A 17,090-nucleotide genomic window follows, 5' to 3' on the forward strand; every position below is an offset into this window, starting at 1 on the left:
GGTGATCCACTTGAGGGAAAGTTGCTACTGTCCTACAAACCTCTGCACTTGGAGGACCAACAACGTCTACAAGAAGAAGGTTGTGTAGCAGACATCAATTTGCTGCATACTCATCGGGGAACACCAACTGCATTTTCACCCACAAGATAATTTCCTTCATAGCTGGCCTTCCAAGATTGAACCATGCCCTTGGCTTCGTCCAGTTCCGCTTTCCTTTTGGTTCTTGCATGTTTTGTAACGGTCTATCACAGAGCTCCTCTTGATCGTCTCTAGCCGTAGCATTATCCTTTGATTTCCCCTCTATGCCGAACAATGTACCAAAATGGCTTCGGTGATATTCTTTTCAGTGTGCATCACGTTGATGTTGTGTGGGCAAAGGAGGTCTTTGTAGTAAGGCAGATCCCAGAAGCATGTCTTGTGAGTCTAGGCGTGTTCCTTATTATACCCCTTGAAATACCCTGGACGCTCTGGATCTGGCTCAAGAGCGTTTAAATGATCTAGGGTCTGTTGGCCTATCAGCGCAGGTGGTGCAGAGTGTTTGACAACTCTACCTTTGATGAAGTTCTTCTTGTCTTTCCTGAACTTATGGCGAGGATCTAGAAATGGTTTATGCAAGTCGAAGCAACTATACTTGTGCCCTACCGTCAGCCAACAAAACTCAAGAGATCCCTTGCATGTGGGGCACGGGAACCTTCCATGCACACACCAGCCAACGAATAGTGCATACGCCGGCAAGTCATGCATCAAGTACATGTACCAGACACGCATTATGAAGCTCTCTTTGCTAAAGGAGTCGTATGTCTTGAACCCATTATCCCAAGCTTCCTGCAATTCGTCCTTAAGCGGCTGCATGTACACATTCATATTCTTCCTCGGATAGTTGGGCCCTAAAATTATTAACGTCAGGAAAATATTCTTTCTTTGCATAATCTGCCGGGGGGGGGGGGAGATTGAGTGGAATGATAAACACGGGCCAACAGCTGTATGGGGCTGCCATCTGACCAAACACACTGAACCCATCTGTGCTGATGGCGACTTGAGGATGCCTTGGATCTGCCTTTTTTCCTTATGTAATGCATCCAAGCGCTTCCACGCTTCACCATCCGATGTGTGTGCACCATCATCACATTCCCATCTGCATCTAGTTCGGTTCTTTTGCCCGTTTTGTGCCATGCCATCTGTCTGGCCGTCTCTTTGACCATGAAAAGACGTTGAAGTCTTGGTACGATTGGCATATACTGAAGAACATTAATGGGTATTTTGGTCTGCGTCTTCTCACCCATACCGTTGTCTACCACAACATACCTGGAAGAATTGCAAATGGGACAATAGTTCAAGTCCTCATACTGAAGCCTAAATAAGACACATCCTTTCTCACAGGCATGTATCTTCTCATAGGGCATCTTAAGAGCACGAAGGATTTTGTTTGACTGGTACAGGTTTGGAGGTAGCACATGGCCTTTGGGTAGAAATCGTCTGAATACTTTCATCATCGTGTCGTAGCATTCACTCCCCAAGTTGAATTGAGCCTTCAAAGCCATTATTTGTGAGATGGCATCCAGTTGACAAAGCTCAGTGTGCTCGTGGAGAGGACGTTTTGAGGACTCCAACATTTCAGTGAAGGCCTTTGCAGATTCCTCCATATCCTCGTCCGAGTCTCGAGCATCGTCAAAGTCTTGCACCATGTCTGCGGTCCCGGTACCATGCTCGTCGGTGCGACGACAAACCACCTCGGCTCTGGCACATTGGGCAGACTCACCATGTAATGTCCAGACCGTCTAATGAGGCGTAAAACCAAACTTATGTAGGTCTTTACTCATTTCAAGCTCGTCCCTTTTTATAGTTGTCGCACCGGGCACAGGGGCACCAGCTTAATTCCTGGCCATTTGCAAATGCAGCTCTAACAAACCCCTTGGTTTTTGTTAACCATTCCGTGGTCCAGACTTTTTGACTAGTGTAACCGGTGTACATCCACACACGATCACTCATATTGACTTCCTACTAGACACACAAGAAATATATACACAATTAAGCAAACCATATCCATTAGTTAATGGAGTTTGTCAGTTTTATTACGTCCATGCAACCTACACGCTAATAGGTAAAGATAGGTCCTAATCCCACCCGAGTATGTGTAGATTGGGTTTGTTTTCCCATGCTCTGCTCCGGATCCAACGCAAAATTCCGGCAGCACCTCCCCGTTGTTCTCCTAATACACGTCTTGGCAATAAGCAGAGAGGATGTGTACCCAGAGAACAATAGGGAGGCACTGACAAAAAATTCTGCATCGGATCCGAAGCAGAGCATATGGGAAAACGAACCCAATCTACACATACTCGGGTTGTCCATGGATAACGTTGGACAATTCGAAAGAATCACGATTATAAATATGCAAATGCATGCATATTTATAGATGTAACCCTTTCAAACGGGAGACGCATAGTGGTTATGCATACTGATGATTGACACCTATAGCTAGCAAGTTTCATCAGCACGAAGACCAGAACAGAAAAAATGAAGGGGGGAGGAGGAGATGTCATTTGTGCTCACCAACGAACGCAGGGGCGGAGCTCGTCAAACACTAGACCCTCACATCGACGAAATAACTGCACATTTAAATTGAAAGATGAGTAACATAGCGAGTATTCGACACCGACGGCCACATGTACCTCGCACTGATGATACTTGCTATTTACGGTACCATCGACACCGAGGAACCCTCTAACCCGCTCATCCCCGGGTAAACTAAATAGAAACTACCATCGGTGCAAGGTACATGAGGCGGTCGACGTCGAACACTAGATCCACATCCCACAAGTGAAGTCGGCACCCGGCGTCCTGCAACAATAGTTCTGTTGGCCAATGATGGTCGAACACCTTGGAGAATTTGTCTGGCAGCCTCTGCGATGAGGATTAAAGCCAAGTTTTGAAATTTCAAACAACCAAAACCGACTTGAGTTAGTTTGGGTGTTTCAAGTTTCAACACTTAGCTTTCAATCGTCATCTCTGAGGCTGACAGACAAATTCGCAATGGTGTTCGACCGCCATCGACACCGAGAACTGTTGCTGCTGGACGCAGGACCCCTGTGTCACTTGTGGGACGTGGATGTAGTATTTGACACCGACGGCCAGATGTACCTCGCACTGAAGATACTTGCTATTTAGGGTACCATCGACACCGAGGAACCCCCTAATTCGCAATGGTGTTCGACTGCCATCGACACCGAGAACAGTTGCTTTGGGACGCCGGACGTCGGCGTCACTTGTGGGACGTGGATGTAGTGTCGGGGTGTCTTTTTCTTCCTCTTCTTCTTCTTTCTCTTTTTTCCTCAGGTATGGCAACGCACGGTCCACGGGTCAGCACTCAGACCGGGGGTTCTCGGCATGGGTGTTGGGACCGGCGAGACCCACTGGCTCCACCATCTATCCCCTCGTCAACCCTTTTCATTTTTCCCTTTTTCCTCTTCTTCTACTTCTTCTTCTTCTTTTTTCAATTTTTTCTTCTTCTAATTATCTAAACCTAAATCTGGCAATAACCTAATCCTACCACTATAACCTAAACCTAAACACAAAAAGCAGTAGAAAAAAATCACCTTGTCGAGCCAGGGCGGGGCGGGAGCCGGGGCGGTGGTGGAGGAGGCGGCGGGTGCCGGGGCGGGGTGTCGGGGCGGTGGGAGCGGGGCACCGCGGGGGTAGCGAGCCGGGGCGGTGTGGCGGCAAGCCGGGCGAGCCGGGGCGGCATGGCGATGGGGCGGCGGGGTTGTGCGGCGATGGGGCAGGGCGGCGCGGCGGTGGGGCGATGGGACGGGGCAGTGCGACGAGGTGGCGGGGTGGAGCGGCGGTCGAGGGCGGCAGTGCGGGTGGTGAAGGAGGAGATCGAGAGAGAGAGAGAGGGGTGGGGGCACAGGCGCGGCCCCTTTTCTGCTAGTAGGTCATAGTTCTTTGTCGTCTGCATTTCTGCTAGCGGATGGCAACGAAGTTTTGCCGTCAGCCAGCAGACGGTAAAGAAAATGGCTGTTAGAGCGTCCTTGTAACCCCGCCACCCACCCTCTTTGCCGTCCGCTAGCAGACGGGAAAGATATGCTGATGGCAAAGACTTCCGTTGCCATCCACTGCCTCTCTTCCGTCCGTTTTCTGGTGGCTGATGGCAAAGCCTTTCTTTGCCGTCCACTAGCTGATGGCAAAGATTCGGCAGACGGCAAATCTATTGATTCCAATAGTGCTAGCTCAGTTGCATTCTGGAGGGCAGTGGGCCAATAAAAGCCTTGTCGGAAAGCTTTCCCGACAAGGGTTCTTGCTCCTATGTGATACCCACATACGCCTCCATGTATCTCCGCCAACAACTTTAGTCCATCTTCTCGGGTAATGGACTTCAATTTCACTCTGTTTGGTCTCTTTCTGCATAGGTTGTTATACACAAACTGGTACATACTCGACTAACGGTCTACTTTCTCAGCTTGGTCTTGCTTGTTAGGAAGTTCTCCTATTTGGAGGAACTTAACTATCTGTTGCACCCATGTCAGAGCTTGGGGCTTGACAACAAGGACTAAAGGCACCTATTCGGCCATGGATGTGTTCATCTCATCAGTAAGAATCTGTGATTCTGTGAGGCCGCTGCTAACTGACAAGCGCATCACCGCTTCCGGCAACTACTCTCCTAGCGGCTTCTGGGAGCTCTGCCGGAAAGTATTTGCTGGTGCTTATCTTCCTTGCCTTCTGGGCTCTTATTGATGGGTGACTGTGGGTCGAGTCAAGTGGAGCACAAAGGTCCCTGGTTCCATAAGTAGCTTTTGGGCAGCACACGTTGACAATTGATCAGCAATGCTGCTTTCTGCATGAGGGATGTGCTCCATCTACAAGCCATCAAAGTGCTCTTCCAACTTTCTCACTTCATCCACGTACGCTTCCATCAACGGGCTCTGGTAATCCTTGTTCACCTGCTTTATTACAAGCTACGAATCTCCGCGGACGATCAGCTTTTTGATTCCCAATTCTACAGCAATTCTAAGGCTGGCAAGCAGTCCCTCATACTCAACAGCATTGTTGGTAGCTTCCTCATGGGTGAAATGCATTTGAACCATGTACTTGAGGTGCTCTCTAGTGGGTGCGATAAGCAGTATCCTGGCACCGGCGCCTTCACTACTGCAGGATACTGCTAATGCGACACTATGATCGGAGACCCTTCGACGAAACTGTGTGAGATGAAATAATCCCAAATGATGTTGTAAAAAAACCCGTCAAAAAAGGTAAAAAAACGTTTGCGATGACAGATGCATCAAACACAGTTCAGATTTTAGTTGCATGTGCGATGCAGGGCATATGGTTCTGTTCAATTAACTGTTTGCGATGAGGAGGAACAAAAGAAACGGGCAGCCAGATGAAGGTGTGTGCGATATACATCATATGGTTCACTCGGATGAACTGTTTGTGATTAGGAAACACAAAAGAAACGGTCAGCCAGATCAAGGTGTGTGCGATATACGGCATGCGGTTCACTCGGATGAATTCTTTGTGTTGAGACAAGAGAATAGAAATGGATCAATATAACGAGATGTGTGTTATACGCAACAAATAGGTATGTAATCAGAAATGTGTGCGAAGACCGATAATAACACATACGATTGCTGCTAATAAGACGTGTGTGTTGTGCGATGGGATTGTATATAGAACAGCATATATATATATATATATATATATATATATATATATATATATATATATATATATATATATATATATACATAAACACTATTCTGATCACGGGATCAGAATAATATTCTGATCACAACATGAACTTCCCGAGTAACGCGCCTGACCTTCCCCTAGTACTAGGTTAAACTTCAGCTAAAAAGTATCCAAATGGGGCTTGCGATATACCGTTGGAAAGCTATGGACACCAATATCATGATCCAAGTTAAATTTTTGGCAAAATGTAAGTGGTTTAAGAGCAGTTTTGAAACCGTTTTTTCTTCATACAAAAAACATGAATCGTATTTTCGATCGCATTTCTAAACCGTTTATCGGAATGAAGTAAATAATATAGCGTTGGAAAGTGCTGCAAAACCGCTCCTTTGACATGTTAAAAGTTTTCTCTAAATCCCTATGGATAAAGAGTAATTTTGAAAATCGTAAAATTTCGCAAACCGAACAACCGAGTTTGCATTTTCAATGTAATTTCTAAATGGCTAATCCATTTGATGCTAATAATATGGCATTGGAAAGCTTGTGAAAATGCGCTACTTTTTCGTGTTAAAGTTTTTTTCTAATTTGGAACGGTTTAAAAGTAATTCAGAAACGGTACAAGTTCCACCGAGTTCGTATTTTCGAGCTAATGTTTTAACCGTACGGCCGAATGCAACAAATGATACGGTGTTGGAAACCTTGAGCAAATGCGAAACTTTTTTGTATATATTATTTCTCCTAATTCTTACAGTTTTAAGTCAAATTGGAAAATGAATAAAAACATATTTTTGGCATAATTTATACATACTTTATCGGAATGGGGCAAGTAATATACCACTGAAAAGCTACGGAAAATGCGAAACTTTTTCATGTTGATGGTTTTCTCGGATTCCTAGCCGTTTTAAGTAATTGCGAAAATGGCGAGTTCATTCGTTCTGCCTTTATCGCGAAACTGATTCTTCGAAAATGCACCGCGTGAAGAACCTGAACTTCTCGGCACGTGTACTTGAACTTCACTCTATTTTTCACGTGCTTTTTTTTCTCGTATATCTCTATCCACTGCTCCTAGCTCTCCATCCACTCACCGGAATTGAGCAAGTGATATACCAATGGAAAGCTGTTGTAAACATGCAACTTTCCCGTATTGATCATTTTTTCATACTCGCAACGATTTTAAAAGTTTTTCATCTGAAATTCATTCAGCGTAGTAGTTGAACTTCATGCTATTTTCACGTTGAACTTCTATGACGTATTTTTGTTTTGTACATGCGCCTGAACTTCCCTCTGTACGACCCGACCTTCGGGCTATCTTTGCAACTGTGGCTTCCCCCGCGAATTATTTTGGTTAGTAGTGTTCTATATGATGTTACTGTAATCTAGAAACGTTTTTAGCAACTAAATACTGGTTTTAAATAGAAATCTCGCTCGCTGGCGGATTTTGCTCTCGGGGTCGTGATGAAATTGCTTTTTTGCAATTTTACTGTCTGAGTTGTTCGACCTGAACTTCCCCTAGTGCTAGGTTGAACTTCCGTCAATATTGCCCAAATGAGGCTTGCGATATACCGTTGGAAAGCTATGGACACCAGTATCATGACCCAACTTCAAATTTTGGCAAAATTTAAGTGGTTTAAGAGCAGTTTTGAAAACCATTTTTTCTTCATACAAAAAACGTGAGTCGTATTTTCGATCGCATTTCTAAACCATTTATCGGAATGAGGCAAATAATATGGCGTTGGAAAACTGTTGTGAAACCACTCCTTCCACATGCTGAAAGTTTTTTCTTATTCCCCATGGTTAAAGAGTAATGTGGAAACTCGTAAAATTTCACAAACCGAACAACCGAGTTTGTATTTTCAATGCCATTTCTAAACGCCTAATCCAACTGAGACAACTGATATGGCGTTGGAAAGCTTATGAAAATGCACTTTTTTTCTCATGTTGAAAGGTTTTTCTAATTTTGAATGGTTTAAGAGTAATTTAGAAAATGGTACAAGTTCTACCAAGTTTATACTTTTGATCTATTTTTTTAATCATACGTGCGAATGTAGCTAATGATATGGCGTTGGAAAGCCTGAACAAATGCGAAACTTTTTGGTATATATTGCTCCTCCAAATTCATTACGGTTTTACGTTGATTTTGAAAATGGCTAAAAACGTATTTTTGCCATAATTTCTACAAACTTCATCGGAACGGGGGAAATAATATACTGTTGAAAAGCTACAAAAAATGCGAAACTTTTTTATGTTGATGGTTTTCTGTGAATACCAGTCATTTTCAAGTAATATCAGAAACGGCGAGATCACTCGTTTTGCCTTTATCGCGAAATAGATTCGTCGAAAATGCATCGCGTGAAGTACTTGAACTTCTGTGGTAGTTCTGCTTGAACTTCACTCTGTTTTTCACGTGCTTTTTTTTTCTTGTAGCTCTTCATTGACTCACCGGAATTAAGCAAGTGATATACCGATGGAAAGCTGCTATAAACATGTAACTTTTTTGTATTGATCTTTTTTCATACTCGCGACAGGTTTAAAAGTTTTTCTTGTGAAATTCATTCAGTGTAGTGGTTTAACTTCCTGCTGTTTTCACGTTGGACTTCTGTGACATATTTTTGTTTGTAATTTTCCCATCCATTTTCGTCAGTGTTACACAAATGATATTCTTTTTGTACAAACCTCTCTCACAATATTTTTTAAACTTTCTCCGACCGAGGACTTGAACTTACACAGATGATATTCCTGTTGTTTTGAAGTAAATTAGAGAAATGACAAGATCATGATTTATGCCTTCATTGCGAATGGAAACGCACTACGTGAAGTTATTGAACTTCACGGGCATGTCTGTTTGAACCTCACTCTGTTTTTGACGTGCTGTTTTTTGCACTATGTGAAGTAGTTGAACTTCTGGGGCATGTCTGTTTGAACTTCACTCTGTTTTACTTTATTGTATTTTTCTTATACGAAACACACACCATGCAGTACGTGAAGTTCTGGTTATTATCACTTTGAACTTCTCTCTCGTTTGAGAGAATTATTTTAAACCCAAAAAACAACATATTTTTTTACGTATTTTGGACATCTAAATACACGGTCAACCTCTCTCACAAGAATTTTTTGAAGTTTTCCTCACCGTGCACTTGAACTTCTAGCAACCATTTTTTTCGTTTATGAGTTGTTTTTAAAAGTACAAAAAATGGCATTGTGTTTTTTATTTTTTGAACAGGTAAATCCTAGGTTTTAATAAACTCCGAACTTCTCTATTTTTTCAATATGAACTTCACCTTTTTATATTTTTGAGTAAAGAATTGTATTCGATTTTTATACGGAAAAAATCGAACATGGGAATACAAGGTGAACCTCTCTCGCAAGAATTTTTGAACTTCTCCGGACAGAGCACTTGAACTTCTTTCAACAAACTTTTTAAGCTTTTATTTTTCTATACTTTTTATTCTCACCTGAAATGCATTCCTTGCAGTACTTGAACTTCTCGTTGTTTTCACCTTGAACTTCTATCACATTTTTTTGTATACGTCGAATTACCCACAATTGAAGGTCGAACGTCATTTTTTGCCATTTTTAAAACATGTAATTCGAGGTCGAACGTCCCGCAATATAAATTCTGAACCATGCACGGTGGTGCACGTGATCTTCCAGCAACATATCTGCGTTTTTTATATACTTCAAACTTCTTTGTTATTTTGAATTGAACTTCTTAGTCTTATTCTTAGAAAAAATATGTTTTGAAATAAGCATCAAACATTTTTTTTCATAATTGAACCTCATACTTTTATTTTTCCTAGAAATGGAAAGAATTTGAGTTTTTCGTAAACATCAAACTACTCCTTTTATTTTAATTTGAACTTCTTTAATTTTATTCTTTAGTAACGAAGAAAACCTATTTTTTTATAAATATTGAACTTCTTGGTTTATTTGAAATACTTTCTTTTTCCATTTTTTGAACCGTAAAACAATGTTCTTTTTATAAAAAATAAGCATCAAACTCATGTGTTATGTTAATTCGAATTTCTAGCTTTTTCTTTAGATAAATTTTTCTTCTGATTTTCTTATAAACATTGACCTGCTATGTATCTTAAATTTAAACTTCTTGGTTTAGTTTCAGAGATGGAAAAAATGACTACTGTTTTGCCTTTTAACCTAGGCTTTTCAGGGTTTTGTGAATTTCTAGGGGTTTATTTTTGTGTATATTTACACACACACACACACACAGAATTTTTAACTATGTGTGTTGTTTTTCTTTATCTGCGTGTGTTGGTGCTTGTGGTAAATAATATACCACCGGAATGAATTTTGTCACAAATATTTTGAACCTCTTCATTATTTGAAAATGAACTTGTAGTTTTTTCTAGAAACAACGAAACTTCCCTTTTTTATTTCCTGTTTTTAACTACTTTTTTATTTGAACTTTTTTTGTTATTATACTTGAATCTCCTTTGTTTTTTTATCTGAAATTCTTGATTTCATTTGTAGAAATGAAAAAATACTAATAAATTTTTATTCTTAGTTTTATTGTTTGGAAATGAGAAGATTTTCATTTTTTATAAACATCGAACCGCTCTATTATTTCAATTTGAACTTCTTGGTTTTTTATTTGGAAAGGAAAAATATCCATTTTAAAAGTTCATTTTTTATTTTGAACTACTTGGTTTTTTTAAAAAGAAAAAATGTTTTTTAAACTTGTACTTCTCTTTTTTTTAGTTTGACATTCTATGTTTTTGTTTTCTTGGAGAAAGTTTTTTTGAATTCGTTATTTATAAGGGAAAATAATTTAAAACGGACATTGAACCACTCCGTTTTTTAATTTTTAGCTTCAAGGTTTTTTTTGTGAAAATAGGGAAAGTCTGTTTAATTATAAGTAGTGAACTTCTCCATTTTTTAATGTGGAATTTCTAGGTTTTCTAGAACTTCGTAAAAATATGAACACATAATAAGAAGGCATGATCCTATGGGGCAATAATATCTGAACTTCTTTTGTACATATTGTCGCTGTCAACATGCAGATACTTTACAAACGAATATCCGAAATAGAGTACTAATCAAACTGTGTGTTTGTCCATAAAAATACAAGACTATAAGCGCAATGGGTTCTATCAAACCACAAGCGCATGCTCTCACTGGAAGAATGCAAACGCATTAAAAAGTGAAATCCACAACAGCACTTTGACCCCTCTCTCTCTCTCTCTCTCGTTTTTGCCTTTTGCTTTCTTCTACACTCACCACATCCACAACAGCAGCTTTGGCGTCATGAGCGAGCAGCATGGCAGAGCTTCACACAACCTGAAGCGGAGATTGGGCACGGACCGAGGCAGCTTTTTGCCGTGCGCAGCAGAGCTTGGAGCGGGAGGAGGATGGCTTGGAGAATGCTCAGCAGCAGAGCTCCTCTACCCATGGCCCTCTGAAACAGCGGCTGCTAGACTCACCAGCTTGAATAGATTTGCGGATACGGAATAATACATGAGGGTAGTGGGATTTTCACGGGAAGGAGGTGGCGATTGCAAGGCACGTTGCTGCTATAAGAACTGGGTTGCGGCGCGAGGTGCAGGGGCGCTAGCGTAACGACAGGAAGTTCAGAGCAGCGGGGCTGCAAGGTCACCTCCTCCGTTCGCTTGCGCTCGTTAACTTGAATCGGCGACGAGAAGAACACCGGAGCAGAGGGCAGGCCAAGCCAGAGTTCAAGGAAGGTCGCGGCGTTGTAAAGGGAAGGTCATGCCAGAGTAGATGAAAGGTGGCGCCGCAGGGAAGGCTAGGGGCGGGGCAGAGGTAGTCAGGGCGGGTGCGGCGCGGCGGCCGGAACCAGGTGCGGCGCGGTGGCCGGAACCAGGCGCGACGCGGCGGCCGGAATCAGGCGCGGGGGCGGCGACGGGGTCAGACCCAGGCGAGGGGGCTGTGCAGGGCCGGATCCTGGCGGGGCAGCTCCAGCGCGGCTGGAAGGCCACCGGCGGCCGCCATAGTGGAGGACGGAGTGGGAGGTGGTTGGTCGCTGCAGGGGATGGGGCGCCAGTGTCCCCGGTGGATCCCTGGCAGGGGAGCTGGCCGCCGCGTGGGTGCGGGCTGATCGGGGGGATTCGCCGGGGAGTTGGAGGCCGGCGGGGTGGTGGGAATCCTTATATAGGCGTCCGATCCGGATAGTTATTCTAATCCCGGAATTAGAATAGGGTTGTCATATATATATATATATATGTATATGTATATGTATGTATATATATATATATAATATTTTCTACAATAGCTTGCCACAAAACTAGTTAAGGTTTTCGATGGTACAAAAGTTCTCAAAAATCCTGAAAAAAATGCTGAACCAATACACCTATAATATAACATGATCCAAAGGAGGGATTGAAAAAATATGACTGCATGTGTCCTGGACAAAAAGAACAAATGTTTCAATATATATTGATCCTGCAATGAGCTGAAATGCTTGTTTTTTTGCTAAGGACACATAAATGCATATTTTCACAATCACACCATTGGATCATCTTATTATATTAGAGTGAGGCTCCCCTATTTATGTCATATTATTTACTTACTTTTAAACTATTAAATCTTTAGCAAGCCTTAGCTAGTTCTGTGACAAGCTATGATAGACACAATTTTACCTATATAAATACACACACACACACACACTTATAAGGACATGGTTGCATAACCAAATTAAACATCCACTTACATAGGTGACTACAACCATGGCATCTACACACAACAAAGTAAACAATTACATGCATAATTACATAGGTGGCTACTACACACATGACATTTCCACACACCAAAGTAAACTATATATTACATGCATGATTAACTAGGATAAACGATCATCTGATCATTATCTACTTCTTGTGACGCTTGCTCTGGTCGTGGCTCGATCCGGCCTCGTCAATCTCCGTAACAAGGCACTTCCTCATGTCAATGATCCGCCTGTGCATCTCGTAGCATGTGTACACGCTATTGGCCGTGAACTTGAGGTGAGGTTCATCCAGTTGCCGCATCCAGGCCCCGTGCCAGGATGCGGGACATGTTCTGTTGGCATCCTGCTTCATCTTTTCATAGTATGGGTCGATGATGGCCGAGAAGAGTTCAACCAGGGAGTCCTTCGTGCTGCCCCAGACGTTGTAGTGCTCATGGATTTCGACAAGGTTCTGGTAGGCCAACCCCGTAACCCTGAGCGCTTTTACATCGTCGGTGGTTTCCACCATGGAAAACTTGTAGTCGGTGCTGTTGAGAAACTTGGTGAACCGATCGCAAGGCTCTGTGGCCATGCAGTAGTGGTAGATGAGGACATGATGGTGCACGCACAACTGGGCGACGACAACCTTCTAATCTATGTTGGGACGACCGGCAGTGTACTGGAGGTCGATGCCGACCACCTTGTACTTGTCTCGAGCAAGCAACTGCTCAACGGTGTTGATGTAGTCGTCCACCACGGCTGTGTCGATGGTGTATACCACTGAGAGATCTGTCTCCCTCGCATGGGTCTCCACTTTATGCTAGCCGAACTCCATTGGACGCCGCTAGACATCCCCTCTCTATGTGTCGTCGTGGGTGTGCTTGTTCTGTTGTGGGGCGCGATAGAAAGGTTGAAAAGACTAATGTTATAATGGCCGCGGGAACTAAAGGGGAAGCTGGACGGCCTAGAATATCGGCAGACCCTGATGGAAGTTCTAATTTGCAGCACGTAACTCCATCATGCCGCACATAATTGCATCGCGTGGCAACATGTGCGGCGCAACCACATGCATATGGGGCCCCAGACATGATTGTGCGCATGCCCAACTGCTGGCAGAGCATGCGCGGAGGGACGGGAGCAAAGCGCTCTGCGGTCGCCTCAATGGCGAGCAACTACATATATACGCATATTGCAGTTGAACACGCAAGGAAAAGATGTATACAAGCCAAGCGCGCCGACGGACGCGAGCAGAGCGCACCGCAGCGCCAAACGGCGAGCACAATGCGCCGCGGTGCCTAACGGCGAGTGCAGAGCTTTCCTAGGGACGCGAGCAGAGGCCGGCACATTGATACGTGGCAAATAAGATGAACTGTGTGAACGATGTCGGAGACATCAAGCATGAATCGGATTTGAGTAGTTGATCCATCTGAGCTTTTTGTGATGGAATAAGCAATGTGTGTTGCTGGCAAACGCTTGCTGGTATATAACCTTAAATTTAACCAACAAAATGTTAATGCATGTTACAAAAATTGTATAATTGGAAACTATGTTCAAATACGAATCCAACGATATAATCTTTGGCGACATGCATTCGTATTTTATTAGTTAAATCCTACTTATAAACCAGGACGGGGTATAGTAGGTAATTAAATCACAAACATTTTTTTGTATTAACCGTATGTGTACATGTCCTTTCGTCCTCCTCTCGCATGTCTTGTCGCCCCGCAGCCGCAGACGGCTTACAGCGCAAGCTTGTGCAGCACGCGGGGGCATACTTTTGGCCAAACGGTGGCTCGAAGTGGTGCCAATGAATCGTCGGTGAGCCTCCCGCGCAACCTCGCAGGTTCCCGCGCAAGCTTCCCACTCAAGTCGGTGAAATCCCCCAAAATCCCAATGCTTACCGGCCTGCTATATAAAACCACACGGACGGCGAGTCCTGCTTCACATCTTCCCCTCCCTCCCTGTAGATTATCTCGTGTGCTTCTCCCACAATCGCCAATGGCACTGGCCTGTCGTCGTCACTCAGCCACTCTGTTATCATTAGAGGACAGCTCCAGCTAGGAGGCTACACTGTGGCGGTGGCAAACTCTTATATGAAGGAAAACGCTCCCGAGGACACATGGGAATTATCGTCAAGCTAGTTTTCATCACGCTCCTTTGATTCGCGTTCGTTATTGATAATTTGATATGTGGGTGGACCAGTGCTTGGGCACTGCCCTTCCTTGGACAAGCATCCCACTTATGATTAACCTCTATTCCAAGCATCCGCAACTACAAAAGAAGTATTAAGGCAAACCTAACCATAGCATGAAACATGTGGATCCAAATCAGCCCCTTACGAAGCAACGCATAAACTAGGGTTTAAGCTTCTGTCACTCTAGCAACCCATCATCTACTTATTACTTTCGAATGCCTTCCTCTAGGCCCAAATAATGGTGAAGTGTCATGTAGTCGATGTTCACATAACACCACTATAGGAGAGACAACATACATCTCATCAAAATATCGAACGAATACCAAATTCACATGACTACTTATAGCAAGACTTCTCCCATGTCCTCAGGAACAAACGTAACTACTCACAAATCATATTCATGTTCATAATCAGAGGGGTATTAATATGCATAAAGGATCTGAACATATGATCTTCCACCAAAAGCCAACTAGCATCAAATTACAAGGAGTAAGCAACACTACTAGCAACCCACACGTACCAATCTGAGGTTTTGAGACAAAGATTGGATACAAGAGATGAACTAGGGTTTGAGAGGAGATGGTGCTGGTGAAGATGTTGATGGAGATTGACCCCCTCCCGATGAGAGGATCGATGGTGATGACTTCCCCCTCTTGGAGGGATGTTTCCCCGGCAGAACAGCTCCGCCGGAGCCCTAGATTGGTTTCGCCAGGTTCCACCTCGTGGTGGCGGTGTTTCGTCCCGAATCTTCGTCCTTATTTTTTCTAGGACGAAAGACTTCATATAGCAGAAGATGGGCACCGGAGGCCTGCCAGGGGGCCCACGAGATAGGTGGGGCGTGATGAGGATACAAACCTAGGGTAGGGTCATAGGCCTGACCTATACGTCCTACCCAAGGCCACTGCCCTGCAAGATAAGAAGTCCAAAAGACAACAAGGGATGCCCAACCAAAGATGTCGAGTGTAATTCACTCGACAGTCATATCACTTGGGTGACCCCTACCTATTGCCACTCGACCACTCAAGGAGTCACTCGACCTACCGAAGATCAGGAGTCACACAACATTGCAACGGTCAGGCGTTCACTCCGTAGTCTTTAAGGTCATAAATAACACTTAAGGCTGGTGTTACCAGTAACACCCCTACTTTATGTACATTAAGCCCCTTGTAATGGAAGACGGCTGCGGTCCTAGCGCACTCTATATAAGCCAACCCCCTCCTCTGGGACAAGGGTTCGCACCCCCTGTAACATCACACACATATAATCCAGTCGATGGCCTCCGGGCACCGAGACGTAGGGCTAATACTTCCACCGAGAAGGGCCTGAACTCGTAAATCTCGTGTGTACACCTTCACCATAGCTAAGATCTTGTCTCTCCATACCTACCCCCCTTTCTACTGTCAGTCTTAGAACCACGACAGTTGGCGCCCACCATGGGGCAGGTGTCTTAGCGACTTGTTGGTGAAGTTGCAAATTTTTCCGATCATCATCCTCATGGTTTCCGGCGGCGGGTTGGCTGAGGGCCGCGAGATCCGTCTCAGCGCGCTCGTTTTCATCGCCGACGACTCCGCTTGGCTTCAGGAAGCTCCCCTTGACGTTGAGGCACTCCCCATCTGAGGGGCGACACACTTTCGCGCGTGCGTTCGCGACGTCCTTCACTGACAACCGTCGACTCAGTATCGGTCAGCTCCAATGGTGTCTTCCTTCCCTGCTGTTCACCACTGCAAGCGATCCGGTCGGTCGCGGCTTCAGTGGTGGGTGAAACACATGGTGGCTCGGCATTCAGCCACCCATCAAGTCGCGACAATCGAGCCCGACGAAACTCTCCACGGCCTATTCGATCTGTCGACTGGCTCCGCGGAGACCGCATCCAAATGCGATAGCAGCGACCCTGTGGCTGAAGTCTTGATGGTCAATGGACCACATAGTCCGCCTGGTTTCCGCCGAGCTAATGGTGAGGATGGTGGCGGCAATCCGTTGCGCGTCCACGAGGAGTACAATCCCAAACCCCTCTCTTCGCAGCAGAGGGAGGAACTTCGTCGCTGCAACATGGATGCACTCCACACACCCATCGTTGGAGAAACACCCGAGGCTCGGGCCTTAGAAGAGGTGCGCTTGGCTAATCTGGCTGAGCACACTCGACTGGAGAACCTTCAGCGCGCTCTCGACGAGTGTGCTCGGGAGCGGATTCCTGAGTCTAGTCGACGACAGCTTTTCCCACCTCCACCTAAGGTATACCGTACTCCGATTCAGAATCTCACAGCTGCGGCCCAAATAGCAGAGTCGATTCAACCTTCCCAGTCGGAGGGTAGAAGAGGTTTGATGCAGATCCAGGCCTTGCTCCGGGAAGCAGGAGAACAGAACACAGCAGTGCCTCAGTCGCGTAACAGGATTCACAGCAGATACGTAGTTGCAGATACAGTTCAGTCGACCCACAGCCCATGATGGCCCCCGCAGCGTGAAGGCCGTGGGCAGTATGATCATCGAGTCGACCGCAACAATCACCATCGAGTGCCTACACCTCCTCCGAGGAGTGCA

Source organism: Triticum aestivum, chromosome 5B (assembly GCF_018294505.1).
Source record: "Triticum aestivum cultivar Chinese Spring chromosome 5B, IWGSC CS RefSeq v2.1, whole genome shotgun sequence".
Lineage (NCBI taxonomy): Eukaryota > Viridiplantae > Streptophyta > Magnoliopsida > Poales > Poaceae > Triticum > Triticum aestivum.